General features: G+C 50.5%; 1 long non-coding RNA gene across 1 annotated transcript in view; it reads left to right on the top strand.

The window, feature by feature from the left end:
- The first annotated feature begins 1,753 nt into the window (after positions 1–1,753).
- LOC308590178 overlaps positions 1,754–15,033 on the top strand; it is a 39,222-nt gene continuing 25,942 nt past the window's right edge. The window contains exon 1 of the long non-coding RNA XR_014009706.1: positions 1,754–2,178. This is a non-coding gene — a long non-coding RNA (uncharacterized lncRNA). The remainder of the gene's footprint in view (positions 2,179–15,033) is intronic.

Here is a 15,033-nt window from a genome sequence, read left to right as displayed (position 1 = left end):
ATTTTTGCAAAACAATTTACCCTCTATTATAACACATTGTTAATTTTGCTAACATGTCCATTTTCATGCACATCTTCTTCTAGCATGTGCACTTTTGTACATATTACTTGGCTGGAGTACTGCATTGCAAAATTCGGAGACGTATGGATTTCAAAAGTTGCCTGTGTTTCGGTAAGTATTAATTTGGTAGTTTTATCTTTAATGTGAACTGAATCAAATTTCTTCTCCATCCATATCCGGGACAGAGTGAAACATCTGGGGAAGATTCTTTCTGCCCTTTTTCTCCTGGTTTTTAGAAACTGGGGTCAGTTTCTGTTTATTGAGCCTTCATCCTAGTTAATTCAGGAGATTAGAGGACACAGCATCCAGCAAACACTACCCCACACTATCCGGTGCATTTTCCCATAACTTTCCGTATCACAAAATCCCCATTTGGGGGTGGGCAGGTTTGTTGTGCAAAATCTTCAAATCAACGCACTGCAAAACCAAGAGTTTACCAGTGCGTGACTGAATCACACCCCAAAATAGTGGCAGCCTGGAAGCACCCTGGATTAAAGGGTTGTTTTTATTAGACAGCTTCTAGGCTCTCCAGTTATCTATAAACTTTCTTGTTTGCTCTTAGTTTTTGTTCATTGGTTTCCGGTTTGCTTTTTGTTCTTCTCATTTGTTGTATATTTTTCTGATTATTTTATTCTTGCTGCTTTGCTTGCTATGTGTGACACGTTTTCCAGATTTAAAATGATTTTGTAAGCCCATTGGGCCAAAAAGGAGAGATAAAAATATGTATATGACATTTTTGAAAGGGGGACTTTCTTGAGCTTCTTGACGCTTCGTTGCTTCATCCATAATTCCCTGCTAATTTAAGATTTTGGGAACCTTACCCTTTGATTAGGAGTGACTTGCATGGGGCAGGAATACAGTTTCCTTGAAGGAAATGCCTGATAAGCTGTAGTAGCCACACTGATAAGTCCACTGTCTAGTTTAAATTTTGGGCAATTCTTTTCCAGAATTTGCCAATTCAGAGGCCCAGATCAGAATTGGTTTGCTTGTTCAGTGGCAGCAATAATATTAAGGAAACAAGCACTGGAGACTTCCTTTGAACCTTTTCCAGTGTCTACCTAGGAGATGGGGAAGCCTTGCTCAGTTGATGGGGAAAGGAGGGTCTCTTCCTTCCAGGTTGTTCAAGAGAAACATAGAGAGCTTAGGGAATGAAAGATGGGCCCAGGCTCCAGACCAGGCCCTCCTATGTGCTTAGAGGATGGAAATCCATCAAAGGACTGCTTGCCCGATCTATACCGAGCAGGATCCTTCCCCTTATGCACTGGCAATGCTAGAGGACTGGGACCTTTCTTTGGAATGCCAGTTTCCCCCTTAGCTAAGCGGGAAAGGAGAGCAGACTAATCCTGCCACCGTTTGGTGCCCTACCTGGAGTTTTTATGGCTACTGTGCATCTTGTTAGTCCCTGATTGGCACCTAACGGCACGCCTCCATGGGCGAGGGAAGCACACTCCACACATGCCCAGGGGCAATTACCAGGAGGGATCCAACCCTGGCACTGCAAAGAGCCTCGCGCCTGCTGGGCCCTCTCTCCGTTTATAATCTCTTCTCTTGCTTATCACTTGACCCAAGTCAGCTGGCTGCGGCCGGGTGGGGAGAGGGAGAGAGAGAGAGAGATCAGGGACCCAGGAGTCCTGCTTCCTCCTCCTCCACCACCACCCAAACTCAGCCTTCCTCCTCCCCCCCATCTAGCTGTGTTAGGGCACCAGACCAGACCCCGTGCAGCCTCCCCCCGCCAATGAAGCGGGCGACGGGCGAGTCCGGAGCTTTGCTGCTTAGCGCAGTCCAGCGGCTCAGGCTCAAACCAGCCACTCCAGGGCGAGCGAGGGAGGGAGTCGGCTGCTCCGCTTTGCTTTCTTTTCTCTTCCCTCCGTCTCTCTCTCTCCCTCGCTCTCCCACCCCTTTCTTTTCCGGGAGGGGATCCAATATCCCGCCCCCCCTTCTCCAACCAATGACATCACCAGCACCCCCAAAGAGCCTCTCCCAGCATGCAGCGCTGGCGGGCCCCGGAGACTTGGTCTTCGTTGCCGGTGGAGACGCAGAGGAGGAGGAGGCGGAGGAGGAGGAAGAGGCTGGCGGCGGCGGCAGCAGCAGCAGCAGCAGCGCTTCGGGTCCTGGCAGGTGAGTGCACGGCGAGGCTTGAAATTAAAGATCGGTGGCGGCAGAGAGCGGTGGAGGAGGGGGGCGTCCTCCCTTTTCCGAGCCATCCCCGCCTGCACTGAACCGGGGCAGGGGGCATGCCCTTTTTGCACTCCTCTATCCCTCCCTCTTTCCTCTTCTCTCTGCATCCGCAGCAGCAGCAGCAGCCCCTTTGCCTTGCCTTCCCCGCTAATCTCTTTCTTCTTCTGCCGATCTCCCTCCTTCGCCAGCTTTCCCTTCTGACTTTCTCCTGTCAACCTTATCTGAGACTCCTTCCTTCTTTCCCTCCCGCTGGAAGTTCAGTGGCTTTACTCCCCGGTAAGTGGCCTGTGGCAGCCTCCCAGCCTCCTTGTTCCTCCTTCCCTCCCCGTCTCTGCTGTCATTCTCCTGCTCTCCGAGCCCGCTTCCCAAATCTCCTTTCCTCTTATCTTAGGGATCCTCCCCGATCCCGTCCTTCCTAACCCTCTTTTCCCTCCTCCTTAACCTTCTTCCTCTGCAAACCCTACTTCTGCATTTTTTGCGGGGTGGCGGCGGCAATTCTGCTGCTTTCTCTCCCTTTCCAGCACCCCGCCCCCCTCCCCGTTTTCCTCCTGCCCTTGAGTTCATGCATTGCTTCTTTCCCCTCCCTCGCCCAGCAACCTGACATCTCCCCTCTCTCCGTCCTTCTGTCCGTCCTCTCCACCTTCCCTCTCCCGCCGCCGCCGCCAGCCTCGTCTCCTTTCACTCCTGGGTTTCTTCTTTTAGCTCTGAGTTGCGGAGAGAGCCCCTTTCTCTCTCCTCCTTTTACCCGCACACCCCGCGCGCGCGCTCCGCCGCCGCCCCACCAATTCTGCAAGATGCAAAGAAGGGCAAAGCTTCCTTCTCCCCTGCAGGTGCAGCAAAACTCCTGGGCTGGACAGCCGCCCCCCCACCCTCCCCTCTTTCCCCTCCCTCCCCGTTTCCCCTGCGGGGCCCCTTTCTAACTCAGCCTCTCGCGCTGTGTATTTTCCTGTGCAGAAGCCTGGAAAAAAAGGGGGGCACACGCGCGCGCGCACGAAAGAGAAGCAGATTGGACTGGAGGTCAAGTTCGGAGAGAGGGGAACCAGGAGCCTGGGAGGAGGAGGAGGAGGGGTTCCTACTCACCCCCCACACCACCAAATCAGAGCAGAGGGGTCGGCAAGAGAATGGCAGGCAACCTCCCTCCCCATCCACCTTGTAAGATGTGCGTTCTTTGTTCGTCTGGATCGCTTTCCCCCTCCATCCCCACCCCGCGCGCCCACTTTGTGGGAGCTCTTAACTGGGGGGGAAGAGAGGATCACCGCAAGCCCCCTCCCTTCCCCCCGAGGATCAGGTAGGTCGGCAGGGCGGGGTGAGGGGCGCCGCAATGGGAGGCTGCTCCGAAGGAAGGAAGTTGAGGCGCTGGGGCCGCTTGGAAAAGATAGGAGGGTTCCTTTTGCAGGAGGGCTCTGCCCTCGAGCGCAAAGTGGGGGGAAGGCAGTGCGAGCCCCGTGTTTACTCGAAAGCAAGCCCTACACTTCACGGGGGCTTGCTCGTAAGAGTTGGGCTGCAGCATAAGAATCGTAGAATCCCCTTGATACTTTCCTCATTCCTCCCGCCCGCCTCTTTTCTGTCATCTTTCCTAGGATTGGTGCTGTGCATTGCAATAAACATTGCGAAGGAGACCCCTTTCAGATGTTTGTCTCTCCCCCCCCCCCCTCATTAATGCACATATTTCGAGGGGAAGGGTGGAGGCTTTTCTGCAAAATCAAAAGGAAAAGCGACTGTCAGGACACTTGGGTTCCTTTTCTGGGAGCCGGAAGAAAAGTGGGTTGGAGCAAGCAGGCTTTGGATTGAGGTGCTCCTTTAGTGGGGAGCGGGGATCTTGAAGTGGGGGGGGGCTGTGGAGCGGAAGATTGCCTTGAAAGTGGGGCCTGTAGGATTTGTGTAAGGTGGCTGCAGGCGAATCTGATCCGGAGATCATGAATTGTTTTCCAGTTATGCATTGGGCATCTTGGGCGAAGGTTTGGGGTCTTGGCATCTGGGGGTGGGGGAAGAACACAAATCCGGGCAGCCTCCTTGGGAGACAGCAGCAAGTCTCTCTTCCCTGCCACCCTGCCTGGTTTTGCTTGCCTCTCCCCCTCTCGCTCTCTTTCGTCTGTCCCTGAATTCTGCCATTCCACTGCCCATATAATTTATTCATCCCAAGATGCACCTCTCTGCAGTTGCAGGCAGGAATGGGGGAGGGGGGCCCAAAGAGCTTGCCTCCCCCCCCCCCCATGACTCTACATTTTGCTTCTGCTTGCAGCCCCTAACCTGTCCTCCGTGGAGCAGGGGAGGAGGGCATTGTGGGAGGTTTGGGGCATCCATGGAGCTGAAGAGGGGGGTGCCCCCCTCCCCGCTAACGTTTAGGGGTGGGGAGGGCAGTGCAACACGAGAGTAGGAGGAGCCCAGGGAAAGCAGCGAGGAGAGCTTGGTGTTGAGGCGGGAGAAGGGAGATGGGGCATTTTCACGGTTTGAACAGCGTCTCCCTTCCGTGCCCCCCCCCCTTTTGACTTGGAACTTGCAGAGTGTAAATGTTATTCTGCTGAGATTCGGGAAGGAGTGGGGTTGAGAGCAGGAGAGCATGTATTTGGGATAGAGCAGGAAACACTCTTTCATTTGGAGGTGGTTTGCATGATCTGCTGAAATGGGTTGACTGAGGATTTGGAGAAGTAAAGATGAATTTAGAGCAAGGGTGGCATCTAGGATTCCAGACTCCTCTTCCCTCTCCCTCTATTCCGAAAAGCAAACCTCCTTCCATCTTGGCACCCCCCCCCCCCCCGCCACCCAGCCCACAATCCTAGCTGAGTCGGCTGCTCTTTTGAGAGCTGTGGCACTCACAGGGTTAATGTCTGGCAGTCTCCTTGGTGGGGAAGGGCGGGTCTGGAATTAAAGGGTCAAGGGGGAGAGACCCAGCTGCAGCCTGTCTGTGAAGCCAGACAGGGTCAGAGGTCATGGGCGAGGTCAGGGGTCTCTCCCAGCGCAGCCTCCATTCATTGGCAGCGCTTTGCGTGAGCATAAATCAGTTGGCCTAGGAGGGGAGTGGGGTCTAGGGGGCTACAGGCAAGGAGGGGGGCACGCCTCTGTGGTGCTTGGGGAAGCTGCTGTAAACTGGGAATCCTCCGCTCACATCCTTATATAACACAGCCAGCCTTACAGCTCTCCATGCGTGAAAACACCCGTCCCCTCCCCCTCTCTCAGTCTCGCTGTACAGTGCATAGAGACAAATCCATATACCACTCGTGCAACACAGTTATGAATGTTTGTGCACGTGTTTGCACTATGGTTTGTGTAGCAGCACGCCAGAAAAAGTTAACACGTGTTCAGAACCACCTCCGCAGTCCAGGGAAGCAGATGCATATGTTCCTCATCAAAGGTGTCGCTGCATCCGCGCATGCGTGAGTGCGCACAAACAGCCTCTGCTAAGATGTTCCAGGGTGGGGCAGCATCTTGGGAGTGGGGGGCATAGCCTTTTGGCTCCCCACTCTCTGACATATATTGCAGGTGTCTCTGTGTAGAATAACACTAGGAGCAGTGGGGGCACATCCAGCACACACACACACAGAGACACAAATTATGAAGAAGCATGCATTATTCTACAACAATTACCTAAGTTCATTGCTCAATATGCAGATACGTGTCTACTCTTCCTTTCATATACACTGCACAAGTGCACCTTCTTCCCCAATATATCTTTCTATTCACTCACCTCTGAATATGACACCATCCCACAAATTCCAACACAGCATAGATCCCAGGCCCCTTGTGGTTACTTCCATGTCTCTTTTGCGCAGGCACCAACCAGCCTGTAACACAAGAGATGTGCCTTCATACCCCAGAAATTATACCTGCTCCCCTTAGGCGATGACTGGGCCCTCCCCACCGGTAGGAACCAAACCTTAATGCAGTGGGTAAAGCACATTATAATGGCCTGTAATATAACGAGGAGCAACGCTTAGTTTGAATTAAATGCAACCATCACCCCAGTGCTATGAATCAGCAGATAAGTTTTCCATGGGGATAAGGATGCATCTGAAATTTCACATGCACGGCCTCCAAGAGTTATGGGAATACCTGACATCAATAATCGGGAACTCTCACCATAATGGACAGATTTGTGAACAAAAACAGAGCTGCAGCTAGCTAGTTAGTTGCCTCAGAAAGGTAGCAGACCTTATAAGATGGGGCTGTGGACCGATGGGGGAGACTTTGAGGTGTTTGGTTTGTGGGGAAGACTGCTGCCTGGTGATTTCACCACTGCCCCCCTCCCCACCCCCTCAGTTGTGACCTACTTTCTTAACAGCCCAAGTAAAGGTGTCTTGGATGATAAGTGGGCTTGGCGTGGTGGTCCTGATCTGTTCTCCCTTTCTGGCTTAGAGGGGGCTGTATTTGTCCATAGTTTCTTAATTTAAGTGTGTGTGTCCCTGTTTTTCTGCTTGCACATGCAATTTGACTAGGGGGCTTTTATGTTCTGGGTTGTAGCTAAAAGCTTTGATTCCCAAATCTTAGCCCAGTGAAATTATGATCTAGTTGGGTGGAGGGGGGCTATCTATGTTTGGCTAATTGTACAGCTTTGGGAGAAGATATGCGTGTGAACGGGCACGGCAGTATGATGTGCAAAGGTGCTGCATGCTCAAGGAGGTCGTGTTCACCTAGCGGAGCACGCCTGCACAGCCGGTCTTTTGTGCACACAAGCATGCAGTCTCCTACAGCCCCTATGCCACCACCCCCATGTACTTTCACTGCCTGTGTTAGAGCCAGAATCCTCTTAAGAACTTGACCTCCCGACCAGCGCTAAGGCAGTGTGTGTGTGTGTGTGTGTGTGTGTAAGAGAGAGAGAGCAGGGAGGGAATTGCAGCACAGCAGGGACAGATGGGGGAGGGGAGCTTATTGCAGTGGTCCCATCACTAGCTATTTTCCTTCCTTGCTCCTTATCCCTTTACTTTTCTGCCCCCCCTTTGCCCTCCCTGTTCCCCACTTTGTGGATATCCCAGCCTTGGTCTCTCCCCCCCATATCCTCTGTGTTAGGAAGGTGGAAGCCTGCATTCAAATAAACTGGCAAATGTTTCTCTTTGCAATAGTTGCTCAGGGACTGTTGGAGGCCGCAGCCTCTCTGAGCTGTGGTTTGAGGGGCATGGTGGAGGGTGGGGATTCTTCCGTCCTTTCGGTGCGAATGAGGTCATGAAAAAGGCCCTTTGAATACAAACCACTGTGGTATAAACGGCTGGTCTGGACCGGTCTCTGTGTGTTTTGAAACCTGCACCATTTCAAAAACGCACAATGGCACCCTGTGATCCATTTCCCCACCTGTCTAGATATATAGATATCCTACCCATCGCTCTACTTAACTCAGACAGCTTCTTATCTCCACCCTTTTTTCTAATGCACACCCATCGATGTCTTGCAATACACCGCCTGCCCTTCATCTCTCCCCATTCATCCATCTCCCCTACTGGCTTCCTCATCCATTCATCACCCTTTATAGGCACTGATCTATTTCTGCTCCTGATAGGCAACTTCCAGCCCAGCTCCGTATTCCCCCGCCCACTCGCTTTTCCATCATTCTTCAGACTTACACATCCGGTGATTCCCATACAACTTTCTATGCCGTCCCACCCCACGCCCTTGCCTTCAACACCATATGCTCGTATTTACCGCATCGTCTGCATTTAGCCACCCATGTCAGCCACCATTTCCCACCTGATTTTCCACACTCACTTGTTCAGATATGCCCAGTTTTCCACATACCTGAAGGGTCTGGCACTGCTATTTGGTGGTTGCTGGAGAGGTCAGAAAGCATGTGTAAGGGCAAGTGTTTGTGGGGATGACAGGCCTACCTTAAAGGTTTGGGGCAGTTATGAGGCACCTTCTCTCTATCTTGCCCTGTTATTACCTCTTCTGTTGGCCTAATGTGAATTATGGATTTCCCCCACCTTAGGGGTCAACACCTTTGCTTTCTGTCCTTTTTGTTTGTGTGTTTCCATCTCTCTCACATGCCCACTTGCTCCGCCTTTCCAGGAAACATATCTGTGTCCCCGGGATTTGTGCATTATGGTGGGTGTAAGAGGAGGATGGGGCAAAGAAGAGAAAATGTGCAATGACATGACCATCCCCACCTACCTAGGAACTTGGGATTTGGAAGGAGGGAATGAAGGAAGTGGTTTGACCTTCGAGAAGAATGGGTTGGACACAGCTTTCTCATATTACAGCAGAGACAAAAATGTCATAATTATCAGAGTTGGGCTAGTGCTACTAAAATAGAAGTAGCTTCTTTATGTTAGGCCGCATGCATAAGGTTTGTGAGGCTATGCAAAGTCTCATTTGGTTTCATGTTCCCATAACAGATGGTCCTGGCAGGTAAGAAGGAGGTGAAAAGTTTGCCATGTCAGTCTGTTTAAAAGGCCAGGCCCTTTTGCAAGGAGGAGAGTGCAATGTATCTTCCATGACAAAGCAAGCAGGTGGCCGCCAGGTCAGCCCCAGTTTCCATCACTGCCACCACCCAGTTTTTTCAGAGCGCTGCATGCTTGCTGTAAGGAGGAACACAGGGGCATGAATTTGGGAGTGGGCCCACTTAACTGATCCAGGGCACCAGTCAATGAGACATAACTTGTGACATTTTGGGAGTTTAGGAGTGCTTCTAGTTGGATCCTGGGTTTTCAGATGTCAGGGGCATAGAGAGGATTCAAATCTGTGTTAACGATTGTGGACATGGGGCCTGATGGTATGGTAGTTATCTCAGAGGATGCCTTCTTGTGCAGAGAGTGTATCTCTGTTCCCAGAAGGGGAGTGGCAGAACACAGAGTCCCAAGTCACTGAGTTTGGTTGTTAGCAAACAGGTTAGTATTCATGGACAGGGTGGACTTCCTTCTGGAACTGTCCTAAGACCTAGGCAGTTGCCTTTCTGACCAAGAGGCCCTGTCCCCATTGCTCAGTCTCCCCCATTGCTCACCCAAAGCAAATAATAGCTAATGCTTCTGGACAAAAGCCCTGCACCTACATTCTAACATCATTCCATCACTCTCCACCACCTACCTAATTCCACTCCCCAAACCCGGGAAACCCAGGAAAAGAAGGACCTTTTCCTGGCAGAGGAAAACCACAGGTCCCTTATTCCATGGCTAATCCTAGGGGACAGCTAAGATGGCGGTTTCAGTGTGCGCCTGTGTTTTAAGCAAGGCCAGCCCAACAGGGCGCCTCATGTAGCGAATATGGAGAGCATTTTAAAACCATTTGAAGTCCCAAATATCCTACTGACAAACTGTCTCAGGATACTTGGGGGTGGCTGAGAGATCAGAATGTGGATCGTATACAGGTTTCCTAGAATGGTTTCTCCAGGCTGGTTCCATCTTGCCTAGAGGATGACAAAATATTGGAATATGGGGTAGGAGAAAGCTGAGTGGCAGTGCAGCAAATTACTCAGGTGATAAAAAGGCTCGTTTTAAGTGAAGCAAAGGCCGGGGGGAGGGGGGTTGGCGGCAGTGAAATATTTTAAGGTGGCAGGATTATCATCTTTGATCAAAAATCAGGTGTGGGGGCATAAACCCTGTTAGAGAGGTTCTGGGATTTCTGTCTGTCATAGATTTCAAATGTATGGGGTGCCGTGTCTCCCAGGGGGTCCCTCCATTGTGTTGGCCTCCTGGGTTGTTGGTCAGCATTGTGCATTGTCTTGCTCCCTAACCAAGTCGGTATCCTTTGCTTTCTTGACTTCCGTGGCCAGACTCCTTAGCCCTCAGACTGTCCCACAGCCTTTGTGCGGTGATCAGCCTCCAAAACTGGCTTTGCGTAGTTGTCTCGTGTGTGTGTGTTAAATGTGTGCGCATGTATTTGTGGGCACACGCCTCTGTGGGTACCGTGACACTGCAGTCTAGTGCGTGCACAAGGGTCACCGCTGTGCACTTGCTTTGCTGTTTTCTCTTTGTCGCGTCCCCCTCCACTCCCCCCCCCCACGTTTGGCGCATGCATTCAGTTTCACCTGTGCGCATTCTTGTGGCATTGTAATTTATCTGCTGCTGTGCATTAGCCGGGTGGTGTACATGGCTGCGTCGCTCTTTGTCTGCATCAGTGGTGCTCCGTGCTTCTGTATCACGGCGAATCACTGCTTGAGGCTCAGCACCTTGGATCCGACTGTTTGCTCCCCATGCATGTGGTGCTTCAGCCCGGATATGTCGCGGCACATGCATGTGTGTGTGTGCACTGTTGTACGTCTGTATCAGGTGCTAGACTGATTCTCCTGGGACTCTGCCCCAACCCCGCCCCATAGTGTCTGTGTCTCAGCCTCTTTCCCCCTCCCCAAGATCCCCCTTCAGGGGTCAGGGAGTGCCAGCGAGACAGTCTGCCGCCATGGCAACGAGGCCTAACACAGGCTTCAGCCTGACAGTTCTGCTCCCCCCTTAACCCTTCCAGGCCCAGGTTTCGCTACCTCTCCCCAATCCATCCGCTCGCCCCAATTCAGTCTGCTATTGAGTCCTCTCGTCCAGAAACTTTGCTAGTTAGCTTTTCCGCTGCAAACCCCTGCGGCTTAAAAAACACGGTGACCCCTCTCTCCCCGCTGACAATACCCCTGACTTTGCAACATCAAAGTTGCTTAATTGCTTCAGCCCCAGACCACCTTTCTAATGGCTTTGTACCACCCCTGCGTCCGCACTGCCGGTACGGCTGCTGTTGTGACGCTAAGCCAACCCCCAACCCCCACTCCCCAAAAGCCCTTCCTATTCTTTTGTGTCGTACTTAAACCAAACCTGAAAGATCCAATTTCCCACCCACCATGCTTTTCAGCTGTTGCTACAGCCAAAAAAGGGGGGCAGGCACCTTGTTCTTCTAACTACAGAGTTTTCTAAAGGATGAAGTATTCATGGGGACTAGATGCATGCCCTTCCAGCCATATCTTATTTTCTCACTGTGTATACTAGCTGCAGATGTGGGTGGTATTTTAACCTCTTAATAAGTTACATTTAGCTGGATCCCACAATACTTCATGATGATGATGATGATGATAGTTTCCTGGTGGATCTTACAACTTTGCTGTTATATCGTACAATTTGGGAAGCTAGATTCGCATCCAACAAACATGGATTTGTGGGGGACTCCAAATGCAATATACAGTATTTGTTATTCTAACCATAAGGGAAGGGGCACATCTGAAAATATGATTTTCAGGTTTTATCTGGTGGGTTGGGCCCGCTGTCAGGCTTCATGGAACCACTTTTATCCCCTCCTCCCTGCATATAATTTTTTTTAAGTGTACCTATTTTTACTCTTAACAAATGTTGGGAGGTCATGTAGAAGCCACAGATTGACAATAAGCAGCAGCTGCCGTGAGCTCAAAGGGTTGTCAAGAGGCCCTGAGAGGTGAGGAAGGGAAAAGGAGAGAGTCCTCTCTTAAGCAGGAATATTATAACTCAAGAATGGGCATCTTTTTGTGGGCCCCTGTACCTTTTAATAGCTAGGCAGAAGGGGGAGCACAATAGCCCTGGCCTGCTTGTAATCCCCAGTAACTGGGGACGTAGCATATGACCAGTAGCCATTGGGAGGTGTTCTCCACAATTTTGTCTCATCACCTTTAAAAAGCCACCCAAGCTGGTGGCCTCTTGTGACAGGGAATTCCACAGTTTAACCGTTTACTTTGTGAAAAAGTCCTTCTTGTTTGTCTGAACCGTCCAACGTTCAGCTTCTAGCACAGTGAGAGAAATTTCAGTGCACCACTCCAATATGAGAAGCAGCATCTGCCAAAACGTTTTTCTTGCATATGGCTCTAAAAAACACAGACACCTTGATGCAGAAGAAAGGTTGGTTGTCTTCTCCTTGATTCCTCCACCGTTATAAACGATAAGAGAAAGACTCCCTCTGCCCTTTCCTTCCCAATGTCCCTTTGTCCGGCATGAAGCACATGGCTGTTTGCATCATAAGAATTCTGGGATGCATCTGTCTGCCTAGTCTCACAGCGGAAGGAATGGGGTTGCATTCTTTGGTTCTTAAAGCTGACTGGGTAGGGGAGCAAGGCACACTCCCCTTTGAATAACCGCTTCCAGAAGACTGCATGCTGTTGGCTTATGTTAATGTGAATGCAGCCTGGTATGAGGAAGAGTTTTGTATACCATTGGTCCATTGCAGAGAGAGCTGAATTGCCTTAATCCTTGTCACGCATCCCATTTAAATCAGGCGCTAAGCAAGAAAGGGACTGCAAGCTTCTGTGTTTATAAGAGCATCCTTCAACGTTAGTACAGGAAACAGCCACCCTTACCATTGCTGCCTTTGAGGAAAAGCCAACACAGCAATCCTGACCCAGCTAGCTTTTTAGCTGGGCCTAAGGCAGGGGTGTGGGACCTTTTAGGTCGGAATAGCTGGCCAGATCTTTATCTCTCTCCATCCTGTGGGCCAATTTTTGACCAGTTGGTGAGACTATGCTCCTGTCAATCATCTGACATCATAATGCACAAGCAGCCAATCCAGTCATGCGACATGGGGTGAACGGCAGGTGGACGTGATTTGGGGAGAATGGCCTCATGGGCCAAATAGGGAGCCGGATTTGGCCCAAAGGCTTGAGGTTCCCTACCCCTTGGCCTAAGGGGTGTTGGGAAGGGGAAACTTTCGGGTTGCTTAGCAACTACATTTCACCTAGTATCCCCTAGTTTTAGCTTCTGCCCTTAATGGATACCTTTGCCACTGGTGGGTATAATGAGCCACTGCTGCAGAAGGCAAGGTAAAGGTAAAGGGACCCCTGACCATTAGGTCCAGTCGTGGCCGACTCTGGGGTTGCGGCGCTCATCTCGCTTTATTGGCTGAGGGAGCCGGCGTACAACTTCCGGGTCATGTGGCCATCATGACTAAGCCTCTTCTGGCGAACCAGAGCAGCGCACGGAAACACCGTTTACCTTCTCGCCAGAGTGGTACCTATTTATCTACTGGCACTTTGATGTGCTTTCGAACTGCTAGGTTGGCAGGAGCAGGGACCGAGCAACAGGAGCTCACCCCATCGCGGGGATTCGAACCGCCGACCTTCTGATCGGCAAGTCCTAGGCTCTGTGGTTTAACCCACAGCGCCACCTGCGTCCCTTTTTGCAGAAGGCAAGGTTGACTGCAAAGATGGTGTGAATACTTGCTTATTTATTTAATTATTTAACATTTAAATCCTGATGTATGAATTTATGAGGCCCTCGTGGTGACTTGCCATTCAACCTTTTTCTAACGATTTTTGACTTACAATTCTAAAACAAACAAACAAACAAACAAACAAACAAACAAACACCCCTGTTGAAATCTACTGAGCTGAAAATTATTACTATTCATAATAATAATAATAATAACAAATCAACTGTAAATAGTAAGCTGGCTCAGCCTCCGAAAGCTGACTGAAATAAAAGTGGAACAAGTCAGTGGAAGGCGAGGACAAAGCTGGCCTGGTGGGCTTCAGTTCAGGTAACCATTTACAGGTTGCCAAAAGAGAGGAAATGCATCACTAAGCCGGGGGGGGGCAAGTGAGCACAGATTTGCATAAAATAATTACCAGAATTTAAATAGAAATGCAATACATCTCATCATCGTGGAGAAGCCTGTGACCTGGGAACCTGTGTGCCTCCTCTTTCTGGGGTCTTGGCATACAAGGAGGCCTGTAAGAGAGGAGTCGTTTTCCTTATGTATTCCTGAGTCTAGACCTGTGGCAAATACATTCAGTCCTCAGTATCATCCCGCTCTCCAGAAGCTGTGGGCCACTCTTGCTATCTGGACTGCGTTCCTTTCTGGTGTGTGGGTGTGTGTATGTGGGTGGGTGGGTGTACGCCCAAACAAGAGATAGTGAGGCAGGGAAGGGATGGGATGGCACAGAGGGAGAAGAGGCTGTGTAATTTGGCAGTACTGCAAACACCTCGTTTTGATGCTGCCTCTGCCCACAATCTCCCCACCTACGCAGTGATTTTTTCCTGTGGGTCAAGGACCCTCCATAAGGTGAGGGGCATTATTTACTGCCGGGCTAGATAATTCAGGGCTTATCGCTCTGTTTTCATATCCTGGTTCCTGATACATCCCAGCCGTTGGCTTCACTCCTCCACCACCTTCAGCCACTTAAAAGATCTCCTCCTTGTTCAAATGTCTTTATCCTTTTCTCCCTTGCTGCCCCAAGATATGTGTTGGCAGTGGCCGGGTGCCCAGAGCTGGTAAAAGATGCTCTTGGCAACAACCCCTTAGTGAGTACCTAGGAGCAAAGCTGGGCTGAGCATTACCCTCCAGGATATTGTCTCTCACCCCAACCCAGATCCAGCTGGGATGGGAGATGTACAGGCTGCCTGAAAGCCAAGCATGCCGTCTGGGAAGGTGGTGAGAGGCTTGCAAGCAGAGGGAGAAATGCTGATGGAGATAAAAAAGGGTGTGCTCACCAATCGATGAGGCCGTCTTGAGAAGATGCCTGGCTCTTTGTCCTTTTTAATTTGAGTGCCCCATTGTCTCTTTGTCAGCATTTGGAGGCTTAAAGCTCTCCGAGCTCCTCTATGGTTTTTGAACAAAATTCAACTGTCTGTGAGTTCCCTTTAAAAAAAGGAAAGAAAAGGAAAACTAGTCACTTGCGCAATTGCCTTTGCCTTTCTTTGTTTCTTTATTTTGTCGGTGGTCTTCAACCTTTCAGTCTGGGACCCAACTTTAATCCCAGCCTGCTACAATAGCCCCACTATTCATTTTCCATTATGTATGTATTACCCTTTTCTTTTCCCTGTCCACTTTCTCCTTATCTCCCCCCATGTCCTCCACCTTTATCCTCTCTTTCTGCTTCTCTTACTAATATATATGCATATAGAAAGAATACTGTGATTGCCCCTCTCATGTGTGACCCAT

Source organism: Podarcis bocagei (assembly GCF_964188305.1).
Source record: "Podarcis bocagei genome assembly, chromosome: 7".
Classification (NCBI taxonomy): Eukaryota; Metazoa; Chordata; class Lepidosauria; order Squamata; family Lacertidae; genus Podarcis; species Podarcis bocagei.
The sequence above is the reverse complement of the archived record's forward strand: the minus strand, read 5'-3'. Positions and strand labels throughout refer to the sequence as shown.